At 45.3% G+C, this 19,812-nt stretch overlaps 1 protein-coding gene and 1 long non-coding RNA gene across 4 annotated transcripts in view; one reads left to right on the top strand and one right to left on the bottom strand.

Annotated features, from left to right (window-relative positions):
• Positions 1–19,236, bottom strand: part of LOC146834808 (uncharacterized) — a 57,620-nt gene extending 38,384 nt beyond the window's left edge. The window contains exon 1 of one of the 3 annotated variants that reach the window (XR_014960658.1): positions 19,126–19,236. This is a non-coding gene — a long non-coding RNA (uncharacterized LOC146834808). Of the gene's footprint in view, positions 1–16,023; positions 16,133–17,575; positions 17,778–19,125 lie in introns of those variants that run through there. The other 2 variants (XR_014960655.1, XR_014960657.1) reach the window with 2 other exon arrangements.
• The window catches only part of LEPR (leptin receptor), a 943,611-nt gene continuing 941,123 nt past the window's right edge, over positions 17,325–19,812 (top strand). The window contains exon 1 of the mRNA XM_085602358.1: positions 17,325–17,796. The gene's annotated coding sequence lies outside the window, so the exon portion shown is untranslated. The remainder of the gene's footprint in view (positions 17,797–19,812) is intronic.

Raw genomic sequence — 19,812 nt, 5'->3', positions numbered from 1 at the left:
AAACACAAAAACATCCTGACCACAGAAGCAACAGAAGCCAGGGCGGAAAGCACAAGAAAACCAAACCCTACAGCCCAGCACGACCCAAGGAAGGGCAGGAGCAGGGGGCGAACCCCTAGGGCATAAAACGGCAACCGAGGACACAGCAATCAGGAAGTCAAGCCGAAGCCAAGCAACCCGCACGAACAGAAGGACCCGAAGGCCCAACCCACAATAGGGGGAAGGCCCCAGCAGAGCACAGGCCAGAGAGCAAACAGCCCCGGCGTTGTCCAAACGGAAACCCTAGAGTAGGCAAGCAGGGAAACAGGAGCAGCTGACATACCCCAAATAGACACCGACAGAGCCAAGAGGCCACAACTGCAGGCATCAGGAAGGAAGGCCGAAGGCAACAAGGAGACACCGATGATGGCCAAGCAGAAGCAGCCGCAAGCCAGCGGACCAGGAGGCGCGAAAACACGGACCCTGGAACAACATGAGAACAGGGAAATACCGCAGCACAACCCCGGCAAAAAGTACCACCAGAAAAGGCAGGGACAAGCACCCCATCCACAGTGAACCAAGCTGGAGAAGAACACCGCAGGCCAGAAGAGACCCAGCGGAGGCCAACAGAACCCGGGAAACCATCCAGGCATCAAAACATAGCCTACCCAGAAGCACCACGGATACCAGAAAAGACCGTAGGAAGCAGGGAGGAAAGACCGAAGGAGGAGGCACAGCCACCAGCCAAGAGGCCAAACACAAGACACCCCAGGGGAGCCAGAAGCCACTGAGGCACCAGAGCAGACGTGGCGCCCAAAACACCACGCAGCAGCGGGGACCAAAGACAACCGATCAGGCCACCCCAAAGCACACCGGCAAGGGAGACAGACCCCAAAAGTATGCCAGACCATCCCCACAGCACCCACCAAGAACCAGCAGCCCGGGGAAGCAGAGAAAGAGGAAACCAACCCCACCCCGAAACCTAAGCGGGCGACCCCACTCAGGAGAGAAGGCAGCCCCAGGGAGGCAAGGCCACAGGCAAAACCCCAGAAGTCAGGACCACAAATCGAGGCCCAGGACACAGCCAAGGAGCCCCAGCACCCAGCCCAAAGCAAGGTCCCGCAGACAACCAGGGCAAACCGCAGCACAAACAAGCGCGCCAGGAAGAACCACGCAGAAGCGTAGGCAAAGGCAACATGGAATGGAACCAAGAGAGCCATAACATCAGCAGGATGACAGAGCGAACAACCAGGCACTGCAGCCACAGGCCCACACAGAAGAAAAAGCAATGGGCAGAGACCCACCGAAGCCACCTAGAGGCACCGGCGCCACGAACTCCAAGTACAGGCCAGGGCCGAGAATCCCCAAAGAAAAGGACCCCAAAGAGCCCCAGCACCAGGAAGTCCCAGGACAACCAACCGAGCACTGAATAAGAACACCGCCAGTGCAGAGTTACATGGACTCGCCGCCAAGCGCGCAGCACAAGCACAAGCACAAGCAACAAGTGTCAGTGCACATGAGTCGGAAAAGCATGCAAACACAGGCATGCACAGCCGGAAGCAGAGCAACCGAGCAGCGAAGCAAGTGCTGAACTCAGGGCAGCAGACAGCACCCTGCTACTCCACCAGACAACTGAGAGGAACAGCACCAGGCACACGGAAACGCAACACAGCAGGAACGCCGGACATACGAACACCCAGCCAACCAGAAGCCGGAGAAAGCAAAGCAGCAGAAATCAAAGAACGCCTACACACCGAGACCGAGTAGCACTAGACAGACACCACTGCCAGAGCAAAGAACAGCAGCATCACAGAGCCGGTCATTATAACACTGTAAACGCATGTATAGAGGCTCAGCACTCAAGAGAATCGGCCCACAGCCACCGCCGTTCAGCGGAGCCCCCGACAATCCACTGTGAAGCTAAGAGGTAGTAGGCCATGAACCCGGCTGCGCAGGGCGGCAAGCGGAAAGCCACGAGCCAGCATTCGCCTCCTCGCACTGCACCAGAAATTGTATGGTAAAAAAACTAAGTGGGAGTAGCCACTGGGCTCGCACACACCGGCGATGGCAATCCTATCTGGTCCGCGCCCGCTCGTGGAAGCGTGTGTGCCATGCAGACCTAGCAACACGACACACACCCTACAGGTCACAGAGTACAAACCACTGGAACGCCACTGCATACATAGCACAAGTATGCACCGTCGGTGGCTCTATGCGCTGAATAACAGAAGGGAACCATAGCCCAACCCACTGGGACTCAGCATACCGCCAAAAAACAAAGTGTGAAGTGAAACAAAGGAAGGCCTGGCATTATCAACGCACACACAAGCAGGCATGAACACAGCATCCGTGCATGGCTGCGTCAGGAACGAGTACACATCAGAACCAGGACTAAGCACAGGTGGAATCCGAAAAAAGAAATGCACAATGGTAATGCCTACGAAGTGTCCGTACTGACAAAATGCTCAGAAAGAACAACAGAGGAGAACAGCGCCTAAAACGGCATGCATGTGTCCCGGACTCACTGCAGAACTGCTCGCACCGTCCACCGGCTACACAACGGCAGTTACATTTAAACAGATACTCCATGTCACACGCCCAGTACGAGCTGCGCAGAGTGACTTCAGGCAGATGAAATACAACGTACGTGACCCAGAATGGAACCACACCATACCAATATCAGGGTCTAAAACTCCATGCCCCTTCCAGCCCGAAACGGAGAAAAGCAGATACAAACAAACCGCTATGCGGGACTCACCTGGGGGGGCTATACAGCAAAAAGGCTCCCCCTTCCACCTTCCACACGAAGCCACCGTCAGCCCAAAGCAGCAAACACACCCCCACAAGGCTGGGGGGGAAACAGGAAGGCAGGGAAAAAAGCTTGACATCCACCCAGCCAAGCCACAGGAAGACGAGCCAGCAACCCGGAAGGACCCGGGAGACCGGCACACCAGCTGCAAAGGGCCGTCAGGAATGCTCATGCAGGGAAGACAAAGAGCCGGCCGACAACCAAGCCTCCCAGCAAGCCCAGCAGGCCGGGAGGCAAGGAACCAGACACCCCAACCGCACAGCCAGGCAGCCAGATGGGGTATAACAGGAGAAGAAGCCACTCAAGCCCAGGAGGAGCAGCACCAGCATCCACATCCAGATTCTGTCGACAGACAGAAAAAAAGAACAGGGGGAATGCTGGGTAAGTCCCCCTTATGTACTCCCAGTGGAAGGGGCGGGGTTAGTGTCCCAGCATTCTTTTAGTCTTTTTTCTGTCGGGAGATGGTTATCTCCATATAGTTATGAATGGGACGAGGACATAAGGGACCTGGGGGTAATTCATTCCACCAATTGCTCTAAGAGATTTCCAACAAAGTGCTTCCCTTGGACTGGCAGAACTCAAATGTAAATTTATAAAAACATAATAAGACTCTTAGATGCACAGTGGTAAATAGAACATCATATTGATGTACAAAAACAACTACTGACACATTATAGAATATGGAAAGCAACCAATAACCCACGATCTCACACTTTTCCCCATACGGTGTACAACCTTAATATTGTTATACAAATATTGTAGTAAACTAAATTAAACTAATATTGTGATGACAATAATATTATGGAACATAATATCACAAGTAAGAATATATTTTTTACTGTGTTAAAAAATATTGAAGTATTTAAAATTGTTTTATGTAATACTGTTGTACATCTTTTTTATTTTATGTAATGTTTTATTAGTTTTAGGTTTATAACTCATTGTTTAGTTATGGTATGTGTATTTGTAAAGTGCACAAACACCGACAAGGGTATCCTAATGCAGAAAGTAAGCTATATTTCTTTGGGTTTCGAATAGATTTAAAAATTATTTTTAGTCAAATTTGTTTTTAATTTATTAGTGGGTTATTTGGTTTGTAGGGGAATAGGAAGGGTAGTGTTTCAAAAATATATATCTTATAATATTTTGCAAATTGTTACTAATTAATTAATTAAGTTTTATTATTCATTTAATTGAGTATTGATTGGTTGATTGGATTAATTATTTTAATGAATGAATTTATAGCAAGAGTAATGTTTTATGTAGTGTTGGATTGAATGTTATATTTTTTGTTAATTCTTATTTTTAGTCTAATGTTTTTGTGCATTTTGTATAGCATAAATGTTTAGGATTTTTCAAATATTATTTTTAAAGTATTTGATTTGTTTTGGGGTTTGTGGGGGCATAAACCAGAATGTATATCACAAATATAAAATACATGTTTAATGTTTGAATTCATTATTTAATTTTTGATTGGTTAATTTGTTTGCCAATATGCATATTATTTAAAATATTTGGGGAATTATTTTATGGATGTTTAATTGTTTAGTATACTTTTTAAATATATATTTGTGTTATTTAATTCTTTTAATATTTTGTTTGAGTGTATTATATTTGATAAACTATAAGAGCTATTTATTACATTTTTTGGGTGGGTTGTTTTGCTTGAATGCAAGTATTATTTATTCCCTATTATTTTCAAAAATAATTTAAGAATTATGTTAATTGTCTTTAAACTTTTTTGTTTTTTAATTTTGAATTTATAAGTACACATTTTTAAATATGTTTTCTATCATGCAGTGTTTATATTTTGTATTTTTTGTTTTATTTTTCAAAGTGTTTTATTGATGTTTTATTATTATTTTTTAATGTGGTTTAAAATTGCATTTATATTGCTATATATTGTTGAAATTACAATATTGTCTTTAGTTTTTTGTGTTAATAGCTTTTACTACTCTATTCTAATTTTTTTACTTTCATTCTTTGTAATGTTTTCATTACTTAGTATTTGGAACAGTAAAGGTGATACAAGTCCAACACTTTCTCCCTTGTTGTGTGGACCGGAGAGGGAGTAGTACATATGACCTCTCCAAAGTTCAACAGTTTCTCAAAGATTGCTTAGGGTATATTGGGAATAGTACATCTTACCCCTCCAATGTCCCACACTTTGCTTACTGTTGCTCAGTCTGTAGTGGGAATAGTAATTCTGACCTCTCCAAAATCTTAAACGTAACCTACTGTTTTTTATATTGAAGTGGGGATAGTAAATCTGTCTTCTCCAAAGTCCAACTCATTCTCTACTGTTGCTCAGTTTGGAGTCAAAATAGTAAATCTAACTCCTCCGAAGTAAAATAATTTCCCTGTTGTTGCTTGTAGGAAACTGGCTCTATATATACTACACCAAAATGAGGTACAGTGTGTATAGAGTCCAGGTGACCCCAGCGGTAGGCAGAGGTTAAAGTTAAATCGAACCTTACTCTCTATTTGTGGTAGAGTGGTCGAGCAGTAAGGCAGTCAGAGGACAGTCTTAAGCATTTGATGTACACACTCAGTCAGCAAATTAATTCACACACTCAAGCACTGAACTCTAGGCCAATTGTTTTTGTATAAAACAAATATACTGGTGTTTTATTTTTAGCACCAAGCAAGCCTGGCACAGGTAAGCATTAAGTACTTTACAGTAATAAGTTGCTGATTGTATAACAGTTTGAAAATACAATAGGAATTGTACTTTGATTTACAGGGGATGCAGTAGGTTGCAATACTTAGCAAATACAGTACATTGAAATGAGTAGGCTTTTTCAGTACATTACAGGTAAGTTACTTTTTACATTACTTTTCTAACTCAGTGCTGGATACCTTGATTCAGCACTGGGACATTTCCTGCAAACAGGTAAGTAAATACGTTTTGGTTATTCGTACGATTTCTAAAGAATAATTTTAGATTTCAAAACTCTACACTGAAACTTTTTGGGAGAAAATTGTCAATATTATCCAATGGAGGAAAAACAAGTTATCGGTTCACAGGTAAGTTATTGACTGTGGGAGTTAAGGTTCTGGGGTTAGACTCAGGGGTCCCCCAGGGTCAGTGATGCACTCTTGTTGCACCCTCAGTGACATTAGGGTGGTCAGGTGCAGAGATTTTAGGCCTAATGTTATCCAGTTGGTGATAGGGGGCCTCCGGTTGGTGGCTGCTGGAAAGCAGGCCACTGGGTAGTGGGAGCAAAGCTCCTAGGGTGTAGGTCAGGGCAAATGGGGAAACAAAGTAGCACAAAAGGTGCACCCCGGCCGGGTGCAGGGTGCTGTTTCGAGGTCGGGTGCCCTATTGTTTTCAATGTAGAACCTCCGGTTTGCAAAAGCACTGCAGGCAGGGAGACGAAGGACTTCTGGGTGCGACCACCACTTCGAGAGGTAAGTTAGGAAGTTAGGGGTTGGTTAGGCACCATTGGTTTGGGCACACAAGGCCCTGGGGTGTCAGGTGCAAGGGTGTCTTTTGGGGTCGGATCCTCTTACTAGCTCCGGGTCGTGGTCAGGGGGGCCTTCTGGATTTAGGCTGCATGGTTACAGCTGGAGCCTTGAGGCAGGTCAGGGGTCACCGGATCTCGGGTCAGGATCCCCGGGGTGACCTCCTTGTGGTGTTTTTCCACTCCAGCTCGGGCCGGGTTTTGCGGGTGCATAGTTTTGCAGTCTCCGGCTGCTGCCAGAGGTTCAGTTTAACAGATCCGGTGTTCACGGGAGAAGCAGTCTTTGGAAGTGAAGGCAGGCAGGTCCTCTGGGGTTTTTGAGGTTTGTGACTGCAGGACACATCGGGATTTCGCAGGAGCAGGTTCGAAGGGAGACAGGCCGGTAGGGCTGGGGCCAAGTCAATGGGCATCTTCCTCTTGATAGCTGGCTGCACGGCTATTCAGTCCTTTTTCTTCTTTTCTTCTTGTCATTTCTGGATCTGAGGAAGCAAGGTTCAGGGTGCCCCCTAAATACTAGATTTAGGGGTGTTACAGGTAGGTAAAGGGCAGGGACCAATGGGTCCCTTCCCTGGGGTGGGTACACCCCCTATTGTGCCACCCTCCAGTGGAAGGGGGGCAGCATCCTGTCCCTGGTTGGTTGGGTCCCCCCATCCTCAAGATAGCTGGGACTTGGAGTTGTGCTTCACCTCACGTCCCCCACCTGAGGGGTGGAGTTGACAGAGGTGGGCACACCTCTCTCCCTCACTTGTTTTTCCCGCCGGTTCTCCCGCCCAAAGAGGGTGTTGAACCAGTGGGGACAAGTTGCTGGAAGCAGCAAATGGCCTGGGAAGGCTCACAACGGCAGAATGCCTTTGAAGCTTCCCCTTCGTGAACTCTGCCCATCCTAGGGGAGGAGGCTTGGCACCTCGTCCCAGGATGTGCATTGTTTCAGGCCCCAGAGAGCAGCAGGCTCTCGACCCAGGGGTCCAGAAACATGTCCGGTGGTGGCAGCTGAAAGCAGCCACTCAACCTGGACACTAGTGGTGGGTTCGTTTTCAGGGGGCATCTCTGAGATGCCTTCTGTGTCCATTTTTCATTAAATCCCACACTGACACCAGTGTGGGTTTAATATGCCGAGAAGTTTGATACCAAACTTCTCAGTTTTCAGTGTAGCCATTATGGTGTTGTGGAGTTCGTAATTAGAAGCTCCCAGCACCATATACTCTTCATGGCAGCACTGCACTTACAATGTCTAAGAATGGACTTAGACACTGTTGGGGTACAGGGCTCATGTACCTGTACCCTCACCACTGGCATAGGGCACCCAGCTAGAGGGGTGACTGATCTATGCAAGGGCAGTGGGTTGTAGGCATGGCACACAGGGATGTGTTCCATGTCGACTCTTCACTTTGTTCTGCACCAAAACACGCAGCCTGCAAAGGCAGTGTGTGTGTGTGTACAGGTACAGGGTCTCTAAGGGTGGCACAATCAGGGCTGCAGCCCTTAGAGGTCTTCCTTAGTCACAGTGCTCTGGGTACCTGTGGTACCATTTATCAGAGGCTGACCTGTGGCCACAGATGTCAATTGGGTTAGTTTTGGAGAAAGAGCACAGGCCCTGGGAACCTGATTGGCAGGGACCCAGGGCACACCAAGAAAAAGTGCATCAGTAGTCTGGCAAAAAATGGGGGGGTTACTGCAACAGAAACCCACTTTCCTACATTGCTTGGGTTGGAGTTTAAGTAGTAAATGTTATTGAAGGCAGGTGAGAAAGTTGTGACATAGACCAATTCCTTGTTGACTTTCTTTTAACTGGGGGTAAGTATTTCAACCTCTAGGTAATACCATGCTCTTTACATTAAACGGTAGACTAGGCATTTTGGATAACCTCTCTATATGAGTTTCTGAGATGAAATGGCTGCTTCTCTGAAGAAGTCTGTCTCAAATATACAATTTTTGCCTGATTTTAGAAAAAGGCCATACAATAAAAAGCCTCTGAGTGATCACGGGTGATAGCTGGAATAAGAGAGAAGAGTGTTTCTCTCAGCTAGTTTTCTGATCAATGTGTATAAATAATCATCTTCAACCTTCCCAGTGAATCTAGAAATGCTATCTCTGAATTGTCGTCGTGCATGGTGAAATGCAATCCTTTGCAATTCATTTTTACCATTTCCAGAAGACCGACATGAGCTACTGTGGGGATTCTCATATGAGGAAAATGTTGTCTATTTAATGTTTCCAACAAGATATATGTTGTCAGAAGGGATTTGTAATGGTCACAACGTTTGATTCAACAAAGGTCATACACAGAATTGTAAAGTTGGGAGCAAAAATGTCTACTATCGATCTACCTTTAATCTGTAAGTAGTATTGATTGTCAACATTGAAAAAGTACTAAGTCAAAGGTAAGAGGGGAATTATGAATTCTGTAGTGACCTGTTGGCAGGCCATGGACAGGCACCATTAGTTGGATCCAAGCCAAAATGTCATTGCCCTTTGTTTAAATTTGACTTTGGCTTTGGCACGGCTCTGGTCAGGCACTTTACTTTGCTACCTAGTGATGAATTTGCATTCAGCCAGAATGCTCCACACGTCCTCCATAATTTGACAGTCCAATTAATTGTAAGAGAGGGATCACAAATGAATCCCTCTGTGTTCCTCAATTCATTTCACTGTTAACAGTGTTGGCACCAGGTATGTCACTGTTGGAAATGATGATTTTTTGTGTGGTGTACCACCATAATTTTGTATTGGCTGTTTTTTAAGCCGTAGAACTCTGTGCAATTTACCTCTGCTTACCAGTGGTATAGTGCTTACATTCCACTTTTCAATGTGCTGAAATTGGAATGCCCCTAATTGACATATTTAACTTACCTACATGTCCTTAATATATGGTAAAAGAGTGTACCTGGGGTCTGTAAACTCAATGCCACCAGTGAGCTGCAGCACATACTGTGACACCTACTGCAGACACAGTGTAAACATGAGCATAGCATCATCCGCATCTAATAATATGGGGGAAAAAAGGAACTGCCTGAGGGATGTCCTAACAGGCTGCATTGAAGACTGTTCCCAAGTTGTTAACATAGAGGTTGAATAATAATGAAGCCAAGATGCACCCTTGTGTCACCCCTCTATGCACCTTCGCTAGGGCCGAAGACTTCCATCAGAATTATACCTAACTACTGCACTTAAATCCAGATGAAGTTCTAATAGGAAATTCACTGTGTTCTTATTCATGTCCAGCTCAATGAGTATTCCCCAGAGTTTAGATCTATTTACTCTGTCAAAGGCTACCATAAGGTCCATGAATGCTTAATAGAGTTTATTCTTTTTGGCCACTGTGAATTTACTAATAATCAATTGAAGATTTACAAATTGGTTGGCAGTTCCTTTCCCAAACCTAAATCTATATTGGGGGTTGGATAAAATGTTATTTTGCTCCAACCACTCATTAAATCTTGCTAGGACAGCCCTCCCCAAAAATGTCAATTAATGATATTGGCCAGTAACAATGTGGCTCTGCTCTCGACCCATTTTGAATATCGGGACTATGACTAGACAGTGTCAGGTATCTCCTCTCCCCAGAAAGTTAAAGTAACATTTTATTTTGGGTTGACCTGAATAAGGTTAGAATTCTATAGCATTTCCAAGCCATACATGCCCTGGAAATGACTCACCCACGCTACTGGGTAAATGATGCAATCTATAACTTTAGACCAAGACCCCGCAAAAATTAGCCTGTTCACCATCTCCCGAAACTGTGGGCTGTTATTTAACACACTTCTCAGTATGAGGTTGTTCCATGCCTTTTCCTGAATTTCTTGTTTACATGCCTTCATCGCCCCTTTATATGCTTTCCTGGAAGCCACAATCTTGACAACATCGTCTGGACTCTGTTTTAGGGCTATCATCCTATTTTATTTTCTCTAGTCAGGATTGCGAGATTTTTTTACCACCTGCTCACAGAGCCTCTGGAATGCACTCAGAACTTCTTTCTCTGGTGTGTCTTCATCTTGAAAACTTTGAATACCGGAAGCGTTATCAGTAACAAGTTTTCTCATGGAGTTGAGGGTTTCGCTAAGTTAACAAACAAGAGAAACCCATCCAAGTGAAAAGAAGCATCAGAAGCCCAAATTTTTTGCATTGCCACAATGTGATAGTCAGAAATTTGTTTCAGCCCTGCTCCTGAGAGACCTGCACCAGGTAAGCCTCTTGGCTCAATATTCTAATTATGCTCATATGTATCCATCTGGAGAAGGACCTTCTAACTAGGCCTGGGCGGTAAATTCCATTCCGCTCGCGGAATTTGGGTAATTTCGCGTTCTGCGGAGAATGCGGAATTGGCCAAAATTCTGCGTTTCGCGGCTTTATGGAATTTTTTGCTTGTTCGCGTTCTAAAAATGCGTGTTCGCGAGATATTACCCTCCGAGCACGCAAACAGCGATCGCGAACAGGAAAAAAGCATAGCGAACAAGCAATTCCGTGTGTTCGCGGAATTTCTGCATGTTCGCGGAGATTTTTTACCGTTTCGCGGAGCTTTGCAAAGCGCAACTCCGCAAATTCCACCCACCCCTACTTCTAACACCATCCAAAGAATCATTAGGAAACATTGGACAATTCTGCAAACAGGCAACATCACATTACCTCCACCAAGGTTTGCATACAAATGGACTGCTAATTTGAAGGATATCCTTATCCACACCAGACCAAAAAAGCTTACAGCACTGACACAAAGGTCACTGTGGGACCTCTCACCAGTAGAGGGACATTTTTCCTATGGATCATGTAATGTATGTCCCTTCACAGCAGCAACCAAAGTAATCCAGTTGAACCAAACCTTTATGTGGGCACAGAAAAAACACACGCATTTGTATATACATCATTACTGGCCCATGCCAAATGAAATATACAGGCATGACCACCAAAGCAGTAAAAGGGAGAATTACTGTGCACTGCAGTAACATAAAGTGGACAAAATCCAGCACAAAAATGATCACCCAATTTCTCACTGTGTGTCACTTTTCTGATGACGCTAAATGGACTGTAGTAGAAGCCCATCAACGTTTGAGACAAAACGCTCTGTGCAAAAAAGAACAAAACTGAATTTATTGTCTTTCTACACATATTGTGGGCCTCAATGATGACATACCATGGGTGGAACTCAACATTTACTACACCCCACCTGATTGGTACACTATCAGTTTGTTTTTGAGGGAAGTATGATGTGAATTAACACACATCATGCCTCTCTATACAATACTCTCCCTACACTTTTGAGTGGGCTTTACAGATAATCTTTCTCCCTCTACCTTTTCATCTTTTGCACTATTTAGCTCTTAGACAATGTGATAACTACATTCATAGAATGCTATAATCCATCATCTACTCTCTGTGAATATAACTAGCGTTTCATACGTAGAAGCCGGTGGACATAATAATAACTTTGTTGTTCAGTTACACTTATTCTGCTGTCCTACATTTTCAGACATCTTTCCCCTATATAACGAGAATATTGAATATAAGCGATACTCTCTGCTCCAACATGGTGACTGGGACGCTCCAGCCTTCAGAATCAGTGCTGAGGCATCCAAATGCATGCTCGCTGCTGCCACATTAAAAAGCACTCCACTCCCATTGACTCGCTTCTCTCCAAGCGAGGGTAGGTCTCACAGTAGACGCCACTCTGCATCCAAGTAAGTATGGAAACATGGTACTAGGATTTATCCCCAGGCCCAAAGTAAGACGTGTCCATGTCACACACTTTTTCTGTTTTGTTTAGGGCTATTAGGCGTTCCCTCTGCTTTTCGCTCATGAGGCTTTACTTAATACCTTAATTGGGTAGGTTGAAGCTATTCTTTCAGTATACCTAACACTTCATGCAAATGCAACCAAGTCTCTAGCACCACATTATGAATGGATGGAGGTGTCAGTATTCATGTCACTTGGGGCATGAAGTTGTGATTCATTTTGCATGCAACTATGTACAAAATTGTTTACTTGTGAGTCAAAATCTATATGTAATGTTTGCTTGTCTTTGTGTTCCCGGCAGTTTTGATTTATCTCAAGGTACAATGATTACCACTTGATTTGTAGTGTTACTGATTATTCCAACTATTGTACGTGTTCCTATGGATTCCAGTCACTGTGTAGTATACGTTTCTATTTTGGGTCCTGAAGAATTGCCTCATGATCGCTCTTAACAGAATTAGGTGAGAAACATGGTGACCATTTAGACTAATCTATTCACAAGGCTAACTTGGACCATTATATCCTAAGTCAGCACAGATCATTTTATTTAGGTTAGTGAGCTCAAACATTAAATACATTGACCCTGAGTATCACTAGACCTATTTTAACTCACTTTTCATTACCACTCAACATATACTTTGAGCACACACACACTCAATTCACCTCAATTCAGGCATTGCAGCACCAGCCCGACAAGGAGCTAGCCCACTGATAAAGCAAGACACTATTTTGGGTGTTTAAGGACCAGTGCTCCTTTTGGAGCGTATTCCTTCCCCTAGAACTGTAGACTCTAATGTATCTGGAAGAGGAACAGCACACTCCACTTCATATAGTCCATTATTACAAGTTGCATGTGTGCTGGACCTTTAATGCTCCTGGTTCCTCTTTTGTAGAGAATCAATTGGTACCCATCAGGGCTATAAAGAGTTCATCAATTTTGGATTGTTATTAACTATTGGCTAGACTTCTTTGACATTTTCATTTCAGAAAGCTAGTTGTTCACAATCATGAATCTTTCGGAAATTCGCCTCTGGTGCTCAAGGTTCTTCAAGAGGCTCACTTTGAGCACCTTAAAACAGTTTCCTTAAAGTTCTTAACTCTTAAGGTTTTTTTTCATGGTGTTCATCTCTTCAGGCCACTGATTAGAAGAAATTGGGGACCTTGTTCCTCATTAACATTTTAGGCGTTTTTTTTAAGCTAATGTTGTCTTAAGACCTGGTCCTGCCTTTTGCCCAAAATGTAGCCTTCTTTTCACCTCTATCAGGATCTAGCTCTGCTTTTTTATCCCTGTCCTTCTTCTAATCAGGAAAAGTCATGGCATTTGTTTGGTCTCCACTGAGCTCTCTCTATTTACCTCCAAAGAACTTCCTCTTTCAGACAGGTTGATTCGTTATTTGTCACCTTTGGTTTAGCTAATGAGGTTCATCTTCCTTGTAGCTCTACATTAAGTAGATGGGTCAGAATTAGGAATTTTTACTCAACTTGTATATGCCTCATTTCATGATAACCGGGAATAGGAAGATGGAAGAGGAAGGTACGGCTTGGATTACTTACTGGTAATCTTTGACAATGGAGCTAGAAGCTCATTTGCTAGCACTGGTATGATAAAGATGGATAAGGAAGGTAATGTTTGGATTACTTACTAGCAGGGCCATAGCGGGCACCTGGCGTTTCCCCGGTGAGCCGGCAGGTTGGGAGCCGGTTTTGGGCCCCTAGGGGTCCGTTTTTGTGACCAGGGTGGGCGATATCAGCCCCCTTTAACAACATTGGCCGTAACCTGCCCTTGCAAACAGCTCGGTGGCAACCTTCCCCCCCGGGGGTGTACGAGCAGTTTGCCGGGACTGATTTTGGTTCCCGGTCCAGCCCTGCTTACCGGTAATCTTCATTACTCCCTTTCATAGGGCCTTATCTGTGGACTCCCGTACCCACGATCGCTGTCCTAGCACTGTGAGCTCGACGGTCCGACTGTTGTATTATGCGTTGGTCTGATTGCCTTTGCACAGACCGCAGCTGAACCCGCAGACTCTGCTAGCATTCCTCTGACAGCCAAGCTTGGGGTCGGGGGAAAGCAGCTGCCATAGGGTAGTACAGAGGAGCTACTACGCCATCCGTATTACAATTTAGCTTTTCTATGAGCTGACCGCGGTGCTGGGACCGCTGTCTAAATGTCAGTAGAAACTAAAGATTTGGAGGTGCATACATCGAAAGTTTCAGGGTGATCCATCAAGCGAGTCTGAGAAAAAGGGGAATCCCAGAAACGGTATTTGCTGTGTTTTGTGTCACAAACTAGTACCTTGTCGCACTATTAATGCACATCAAATAACTGACTAACATATCCACCACTCAAATTACTTTCATATTTCACTATACTAATTCAACACTAATGCTTTAAGGGTTCCAGAGTAGCGTGCTACTCGCAGAAAAAGCGCTTTGATGCCTCATCAGGGGTAATAAGTGCTATACAAATGCAAACCCTTTTCCCTCTTACATCCCTCCGCTATCCTTCTCAATCCCAATAACTGACGAATTTCCACCACTCAAATTACTTGCATATTTCACTATACTAATTCACCACTAATCCTTTATGGGTTCCAGAGTAGCGTGCTACTTGCCAAAAAAGGGCTTCAACACCCCACCAGGGGTAACAAGCACTATATAATTACAAACAGTTTTTCCCTCTTCTATCCTTCCGCTACCCTTCTGAATCCAAATACCTGACTAACCTATCCACCGCTCAAATTACTTTCATATTTCACTTTGCTAATTCAACACTAATCCTTTATGAGTTCCGGAGTAGTGCTACTCACCGAAAAAGTGCTTTGACGCCTCGTCAGGGGGAGTAAGCGCTATATAAAAGCGAACCTTTTTCCCTCTTCCATCCCTCCGCTACCCTTCTCAATCCAAATAACTGAATAATATCCACCACTCAAATTACTTGCATATTTCACTATACTAATTCACCACTACTCCTTTATGGGTTCCGGAGTAGCGTGCTACTCACCAAAAAAGGGCTTTGACGCCTCATCAGGGGTAGTAAGCGCTATATAAAAGCAAACCTTTTTCCCTCTTCCATCCCTCCGCTATCCTTCTCAATCCAAATAATTGACTAATATCCACCACTCAAATTACTTGCATATTTCACCATACTAATTCACCACTACTCCTTTATGGGTTCCAGAGTAGCGTGCTACTTGCCAAAAAAGCGCTTCAACACCCCATCAGGGGTAACAAGCGCTATATAAATACAAACCTTTTTTCCCTCTTCTATCCTTCTGCTATCCTTCTGAATACAAATAACTGACTGACCTATCCACCACTCAAATTACTTTCATATTTTACTATACTAATTCAACACTAATCCTTTATGGGTTTGAGTAGCGTGCTACTTGTTGAAAAAGCACTTTGACGCCTTGTCAGGGGTAGTAAGTGCTCTATAAATGCAATTGCAATACAATACAATACAATACTCATCCCTTTCCTGTGTTTCCAGCAGCAGTTAACGTGGATCACTTTCTCCATGTACCCCCTTCACAGCAGCATCTTCACCCAGAGGAATAGGACCTTGTATGTGGCAATCTACAGGTAAATCCTTTTTCAACCAAAGCCAGGACTGCCTATATATGGGTCAGACTCCGGCAATGGACAGGTGGTTTTTTTCCACATGTATCATGCAAATGTGTGCGATCAACACATATGCAGTCGAAATACTGAAACATGCATTGATACTTATGGAAAAGTACTCACCACCACCGCAAGACCACTGCAGCAACACTGCAGGCACCGCGATCAACTCGTAATACAGCAGTCGAAAAACCGCCACGCCAGCACTGCGTTGTCCTGGCGGCTGTGGTTTTCGGGCAGTTGGACTGCATAACTCGCAATCATGCCCATAGTCTTGCTCGTCACAGTCTTAACTTTCCTTTCCACCCCTTCCAGTGGTTTAAGATATCTTTTTTAAAAAATTGCTTCCCAGTTACTTTGGTATAAATAGGTTGTGTTGTTGTGTTATGTTATTTTAAGTTGATAAAAAGCAACAAATCATACCTGAAGGTATATCTCGGCGCTCGGCCAGCACAGAACCAACATCCAGAATTTAAAACAGCCAAGTTTTCAGCATGTTCTTAATTTTGGTGAAGTCCGAGCAACAGAGGAGATGGAGAGGAAGTGGATTCCAGGCAGTGGGGGCCGTGAAGGAAATGGCTCTGCCACCTTATCTAGAGATGCTGATGCGGGTTCAGAGATAGCTCCTCCCTTTTTGGAGTCACAGAACTGGAAGTGCTGTGACAGCCATGTTAGGAGGGGCAATTGAATTTTTTACTAATATAAGGTAAATCAATGACGGTGGAGCTGGAATCTCATTGTGTGAGGATTGGGACGAGGAAGAGGGACGAGGAAGGTAATGGTATGCTGAATTCTAAAAGGCTTTGAGCTGTATAGCTCAGCTCTCTCCCAGAGCTGCACTGAAATCTCAGCACTAGGCCAGAGCCACATAGAGCTCTAAAAGTCTTTAAGTAGCATTGCTCAGCTCCAATCAGAGCAGCACTCAGCTCTGGCAGGCTCTGTGCTGTATAGCACTAACTCAAGCAATAGGCAGTGCTGCAGTGCGTGAAAGTTGAGCACAGAGCCCCGGCAGGCTTCGAGCAGCATTGTGTATCTATAGCTCAGCGCTGCGCTGAGATTTAACAGGCTTCGAACCACTTTATTCAATCCTCGCCTAGAACTGCTCTGAGCTCTCAGGGCCAGTCCAGGGCTGCACTGAATGCGACAGACTTTGACCCGCATTGCTCAACTCATATCCCTGTGCTGCACTGCGTTCCCAAAGGCTTTGAGCCGCTTTGTTCAGCTCTCGCCTAGAGCTGCACTGATCTCTGTGAGGATTTGAACCTCATTGCTTAACTCTCACACGGTGCTGCACTAAGCTCTCGGCCCCACTCTAGCGCTGGAATGTACTTTGACAGGCATTCAACCGCATTATTTATTTCTGGCTTAGAGCTGCTCTGAGCTCTCAGCTAGTCCAGAGCTGCACTGAGTGCGGACAGGCTCAACTTCCACCCAGGGCTGCACTGAGTACGCTCTCGGTACTGTTCCAGTGCTGCACAGAGCTCCGACGTGCTTTAAAAATAATGTTTCGCTTTCAGCTGTAGTTTAGAGCTACATTGAACTATGAAACGCTTATAGCAACTATAATCAAGTACACGACAGTGAAACGTCGCAATCAGTGCGCTATTTAGGAGCAACCCAGATCTCCTATAGGAAGGGGATAGCGCCACGGGGGAGGGGGAAATAACTAGCATAGCAGCTGGTGTTCGGCTGAGCCGTAATGCTCATCTGTAGTACAGGAGAGCGCAGACAAGAATGACCGCCGCGGGTATCACATCTGGACTGAGAGCGTCACTGCACTGTGCGCAAGCAGGCGTGGGCAGCACCCCTCAGCGCTAGTTCAAGAGCGCACGGGAGAGCGCTGCACTGAGCCCTGGCAGACGAGGGATAGCCCTGCTCGGCACTGCACAGCAGCCGCTCAGCAGCACGCCGAGGTCAGACAGGTGCGAGAGAGCAGCTCGGCTCAAACACGGTCTTAAAACCCCACTAAACTCACCGACAGGCACGGCAGGCACCGCTGCTCGGCTCCGGCGCGTCGCAGGGACCCGCAGGACACGTCCCAAGCGAGCATCTGACAGACAGTGACAACCGGCGCAGCAACCAGAGCACGGAAGCGCCCCCTCAAGTCAACAAAACTGGAGCAAGTGAAAGAGAAGAGCCCCACCGAGACTCCAGGACAGACGTGCGCGCGACTGCGGGAGCTAACTCCTGGAACAGGTATGGTGGACGCATGGTTTATGGGACCCTGGGGCATGACGAATCCCAGCTGCAGTCCTCCGTGACTCGCCCGTCTTTCAGAGAGTCTGAAAGGCCTGCAGTGCCAGCGCCCTCCCAAGCAGGGGCAATGAGAGGCTTAGAGCTGCCAAGCTGCCCAGGACTAGACCAAAGGCAGGGGGGGGGTCCAAGATAGGGAGAACGAGACCTGGCCTGCACAGCGCACCATTCAAGCACCGGCAGCACATTTCAGACTGGTTTGAGGAAAGTTAATACCTGTGTTCATATAGCGCTTCATATTGCAACCCTGTCGTTTCTAAGCACTGTAAATAACAATTATTAGTTTTCTTCAGCCCTGGGTCATGTTGCTGTTTTTCATGGAGTCTGGGTCTATATATCCATTTTAGTGAATTCAACGATTAAAATCACAATTGTTGAGATCCTTAGTAAATTAGGGAAACCCCCCAGGTCAAGGGAGAAGGGGGCTGCTGTGAATCATTAGGAAAGCATGATCCGATTTTTTTTATTTCTGGGAAGGAGGGTTTGTTCTTGTGCACATATACTCAAAATTATATACTCAACATTGCCGATGTTTTTTCACTGATTTAAATTGCGTGTATATAGCGCTTACTACACCTGACTAGGGCAGAAGACGTGAGCTTGTAGAAACTCAGCAGCATTTAAGCACAGATCACTGCTGAGAATCGTATTTTTCCTAAGCTTGTCTGATTATGGTGAAGTTCATTCGTCCTAAGAATGACATTTTTCAGTTTCCACTTGAACATATAAGTACATAATGTTACTCACCGATAACTAGAACGTTTGCTTATTTATTTGAAAAGAGAAATTGCTCAGATTATCTGGACCGCCATCCTCTTTTGTTAAGTGAAGGCAGGCAAGTACTCGCGGGCATTCCAGAGTGGGCTGCGAGCCACCAGCAGCAATGTCAAGAGGAATGTTCAGTTTGAAATGTATGGCACACGAAAAGGTGCACCCGCCTACAGGGTGTATTGCTTTGATTACGCTGTGCCTAACAATAATTTAGTATTTAACCCATGTGCTCCATACTTCTTTTCTGTACTGGTCTTATATTTTCTTTTCTATTCCCTATTCTATGCACCCAAGATGCCAGATGGTCATGCTTCTTTATTTGTTTCCATTTTCTCTACTTCCTCTCTTCTGCCTATGGTCCTTTCCTTCCTTTGGTTCTTCCTTTGTCTTTTTCTCTTCCCTTCCCTCTTCCTTTCCTTCGCTTGTACCTTTTTTCTTCAACTTTTGTTGCCTTCTACCCTTCCTTCCCATATATCCCCTTCCTCTTCCCCCACCCCTTACCTTGCTTCCGCTTCTTCCTCCCTCCAGTGAAAAACATTTCCGATGACCAAAGGGCACGAAGTATACAGGATTACGCCGTTCAGTTTGATATAAATATTAGGATGAAAGGAGATAGGGGACCCGTGAGGCACGCCGGCGTGTCAAGAGAACAGCTGGGAGGTCTTTAATAAAACAACAAAGAGCGGACATTCAGGTTTGCCTCTTGCTTCGGATACGTGCTCAGGTGAAAAGAAGCGACCATAGCGCGCGGCGAGGGAAGGAAGCCGCCAGGGCAATCTGAAGGTGGTAGGAATCCTGGGAGTTGGAATTCTGAAACACGTGCCGTAGCTCTTCCCGCGGAGACGCTGCAAACACATATTCTAAATGGCAGATGTTTAATGACGCGATTAAGATTCTTCCCCGGTCCCTCGTCTGCATTCTGGACGGCGGGAGCGGGGAACCTTCACCTCTGTTTCCTGTAAGGACATTGACTGCCTTAGAAACTGACCGGGCAGAGAGCACAGGAGCGGCTCCCCGGCTCACAAAATGAAAGAACCAATTAAATCAAAAATAGAATTTACATTCAAGAATGTTAAAGTTATATGGTGAAGCAGATTCAAGAAAGGATATTTGTTTATTGCCTTGCATCATGGTTGAAAGCAATTTTGGTGTAGGGTACCTATTTCGCAGCTTCAAAAGAAAGGACTG

Source organism: Triturus cristatus, chromosome 4_2 (genome assembly GCF_964204655.1).
Source record: "Triturus cristatus chromosome 4_2, aTriCri1.1, whole genome shotgun sequence".
Taxonomy (NCBI): Eukaryota; Metazoa; Chordata; class Amphibia; order Caudata; family Salamandridae; genus Triturus; species Triturus cristatus.
Note: the sequence above shows the minus strand (reverse complement) of the source record. Positions and strands in the feature narration are given on the sequence as shown.